The following is a 4,622-nucleotide window of genomic DNA, read 5'->3' on the forward strand; positions in this document are numbered from 1 at the left end:
GCCCTGTGGCAAGAGGGAAAAAGTGATCAGCATATGCATTTCTTTTTATCCCTAAAGAGCAGGACTATCCTTGGGATGAGAAGCTGAACTCTTTGGGACATGCTAGGGAAGGCCAAGTTTCTCCATGACCTAGTAAAGATGTTAAAGCAGTTATAGTAGATTTTTGCTATTAATTGTAGTTTAGAACTATATTCACTTCTCTCATGCTTGTCCTTTTTTATATGGCCTCTTATTTTGATCAACTGAAGTAATTGTATTCTTTCACTTATTACATTTGTCATGGAGTTTCCTCTGGTGGTCCCAACTGCAGGTTGGTAGCAATGGGAAAATGGGCAGATGACCAGAGTCCCTGGGAGGGCACTCGAAGAACTCTGCCTTTATGGAAGCTAGAGGAATATAGAAAATGTTCAATAATGCTATAAAATACAGCTGCAAATGTCATGCAAATAAAATGACAATGATGATGGAGTATTTGAACATTACAGAATAAATGAGGGCAGACAGAGAGACTCGGAAAGTTACTGCTGACATAAAATATAGGCAACTGGGAATACTTTCTCCTTATGTCCCATATATCATTCTTTCCTTTTGAATCATATCTTCCCATTAAAAAAAAATGGAAAGTGCACATACAAGTGCTGTTGAGTGTAATAGAGTTCAGCCTTTAATACAAGCCAGACATAGTTACCACAGAGTCTGACACAGCTTGTACAGTTGTGGTGAGCTGAAACAGTTTGGGTATTTTGTAGCTAAGGATTAGATTGATTAGAAAAAATATATGAGCAAAGGAAGTTGAGGATCAGAAGCCAGAAACTTTTCAATTCTTTGACAACTTTGAAATGGATAGGGTCTTAATTCTTGGGCTCCATTACTGTTAGAAAATATTCTATAAGCGAAAAAATTTTGGCAGCAAAGGAACCCAAGATGGGAAACTGGAGACAGTGATGTACTACCACAAACTAAAGAACTAGTTAATTTGTTCAAGTTTAAAAAGAGAAAGAAGGATGAATTGAATGGAGAAGTACAAAGCATGTTTTGTAGCACATGATCAGCCACCATTAGGACACACACATATGCACACACAGAGTGGAGCAGATCAAATCTGTTTGATAGGGCAAGGGGCAATGGCTTTAAGATGAAAGCAGATTTAGATTAGATACCAGGAAGAAACTCTTTACTGTGAGGGTGGTGAGGCTCTGGAACAGGTTGCCCAGAGAGGTTCTGCCCCATCCCTGGAAGTGTTCAAGACCAGACAGGATGGGGCCCTGAGTACCCTGGTCTAGTGGAAGGTTCCCAGCACATGGCAGGAGGGTTGAAACTGTGTGATCTTTCAAGTCCCTTCCAACCAAGACCTATGGTTGACTATGACTCTATGACCTCTCAGCTGTGCAGCAACTCCAAGGCAGCAAGTTGCCATGGTAAAACCTGACGAAAGCAAGGACACATGGAATACAAAACATCTGTAATAAGAGTATACAAATAATTTGGGTTTAATGTGCTTAAATTTGCAAAGTCATTTTATGGTATTTCATTTTCCATAGTAAATGAAAAAGACTGAGCTTTTCTTTCTTAGAACTGACTAGTTAACTACCCAGGGTGATTTACCTGATTACTCTTAACTGTAATCTGCCTCACCAAGGCTACTTAATTTCATCATAAAACATGACAACTTCTACCTTTCAAATCCTATGTTTCTATCCGTATTTTCTTATAAGATCAGCAAATATTTGTCACTTAATCCACAGACAGAATCACACAGGTTTATTAATGGCTCATATAGACTGTAGATTGAACAGTAAAACCCTCATACAGCTGGTTGCTGCAGGACATTTGGACTGGGTCACAGGACCTTCCCCATACAGAAATGAGACCTGTAGTGGACCCATAGTGTTAAAAGAGCAGCAGTAAATAACAGCAAGGAAAAATTAGTGCCATGGCTTATGTGACTCTGTACCAGAGCTCACCCGTCAGAGCCTCCTTCAGAGCCACACTTGGTTTTCCAGACCCGTTTCCTTCCTACCCGCTAAAATTCATTTTCAGCCAAAAATTGCTAATAAATGTAATGCCTTAAAATAGCAGTATAATGTACACAAATGCTTGTAAGCTGTGCAGGCCCAGGCACAGTGCTACTTCTCAGGCTGCTGTTCTACTAAGTATTAGTACTATTAATGATTTATGTGGTGCCACTGAGCTGTGTGACGCTTCACAAACTTGTAAGAAGGCCGGTTCAACCATAAAGTCAGAATAACTTCCTCAGTTTCACAAAGTGAGGCAATGAGCCTCCAGGGGAGGTGAGTCCACCTGGAGGGTAGGTGCAGATCTGCTTGTGGACACGACCTCCAACATGTTAAGCATTAATTTCACCCGCAATGAGACAAAAGGCATTACAAGAATTTTCCTAGAATAAAAAAGACTATTTATCCATGTGTCTTTCTGAACTGGAGAAATGCAGCTTACACCTCTTTCAGTTGAAGAAGCAAGTCCGGTTCTTATAAGCGGAAAACCAGTGCAGAGGTGCTCTTTTCCATGGCAACCATGAAGAGGGAGTTGAGCTTGATAAGACTAATGGGAGTAATTTAGGACAGGATGGGCCTTGGATGTAACAGCTAGAAGGAGAATGACTTGTAGGAAACCAAAACCAGTCATTTGCTATTCTGAACCAGTAGAAAATGTTCCAGCAAGAAAAAAAATTTTAAAAGAACCTACTGTAAGGACTTACTAACATAATTAAAACAATATCTGCACAATATGTACTGGTAAAGCCCTTCAGTGCCCATACACACACTTGTACATGCTGTATTTGTAACCAGTCTTATGCACTTCATTGAACCACAGAATTAGTTCAGGGTACAGCTTTTTCAACCTAGAAAATGTTTGAGAATTGTTCATCTGCAAATGAAAGGATAGAAGTTAAAATGGCAAGGAGAAAATAAAATATTAAACAAGTCCACTTGTTTTCAGCTGAGCCCTTCATTTTAACAAAGAATATTTCAAAACAGAAAGATGTTTCAAATGAAAAAAATAACCTTTTGTTCTAAAAATGTCCATCTTTTAAATTCTCACACTGTTCCCATCCCCCTTGGAAGACATGAAATTTAATGCAAATCAGTGTAAAAACAACCATTTAATTGGAATTCTGGGTCCTTTAACAGAAAACTGGTTTTCTGAATACTTTCCATATAATGCTTTGCAGCTGTTGTGGCCAGACAAGTGTTAATTTAGAGGGCAAAAAAGAGCTGCCCTGGGAGAAGAGAGCTCTGAGTGAATGGGGGCTCTGTATCTCCCCAGCCCCACAGCTCCTTGCACCCAGGAGCCCCCTTGGGCCGCTCCCCAGCTCCCAAAGCTGCCACTGGCTGGGCTCACCCTGGACACTCCTGCACCCCACTTAGCTCTCAGCACAGCTGCTCCCCACTGCTCAACTAGGGTGGTCTCTCTTCCCTTACCCACAGCTCTCTGTGAATATTTACTGGAAACGTGTTTTCTTGGAGGAGGGTTAATCCTTTTTCATGCAGAGGTCCCCTCCTTTTTTTGCAGGAAGCTTGTTCCTGAAATCGTATTTTATTACAGATAAATAAAGTACTGGTAAAATTAGGCTCAGAAGCAGAAGCAGCAGGGTTTCTTGGCTCTATGCTTTCCCTGTGTGGTCGTAATCTGTTCCAGAGAGCTGCCTCTGGTCCTTTGGCTCTTTTGTGAAACCAGTGGTTGCTGGAGGCAGCCCATGTCCCGGTCTTTGTAAGGAGGTGCCCTTGCAGCAATTTTACCTTGCATCTGTTTTTTCTGCCATGCTGACAAAGAATCATAGAATCATCAAAAAGTTTGGCTGGAAGGGTCCTTAAAGATCATCCAGTTCCACCCCCCCTCCTATAGGCAGGGACAATTTCCACAAGACAAAGTTGCTTAAAACCTCATCCAACCTGTCCTGGAACACTTCCAGGGATGAGGCATCTGCTAGGACTTTTTCCAGTATGGTGAATTCTGGTTTCAAGGTTTGCTAACTTCTGTCTCTAGCTGCCTCTAAGTAAAAATCATGGTAACAGTATTTGCCAATAATGCAAAGTTATTCTTGATATTTAAAAATGAACCACTGCTTTAAAGAACTGGAGAGATACTTTCTTAGGCTGCCAATCAAAAAGCAAAATGGCAGGTCTAATTCAGTATAGAAGAAGTGGTGTTCAAACTGAAACCAAATCCTACCTTCATATATACACTGATGGACTCTGAACTTGCTGAGGTTATCCCTCAAGGACTGAAGGGGTTTTTTTATTATAAAGCATATCTTGCTAAAATATTGATTCATGGATGATCAAAACAAAATTAAAATTCTGGAAATTATTTCAAGGAAATAGAAACCAAATGTCAGTGTGCCTTTGTAGCAAACTGTGATTCAGTTGCATCTTCAAGGCACTGGAAATCTGGTATACTTCCTATTTCCTCTCATGTGAAAAAGGATACCTGAATCCTAAAGAACAGTTCAGGTGGCAACATGGATAACAAAAGTATGCAACATCAGATGAGGAATGACTATATTAGGGGCTCCCCAGCCTGGGAAAGAGGGGGCTATGGTGAAGGTGTACAAGACCATGAGCTGATGGAGACACCAAGGATCTATTCTTTTTTTTTCA

This window comes from Corvus brachyrhynchos, unplaced genomic scaffold (assembly GCF_000691975.1).
Source record: "Corvus brachyrhynchos isolate BGI_N302 unplaced genomic scaffold, ASM69197v1 scaffold14, whole genome shotgun sequence".
Classification (NCBI taxonomy): Eukaryota; Metazoa; Chordata; class Aves; order Passeriformes; family Corvidae; genus Corvus; species Corvus brachyrhynchos.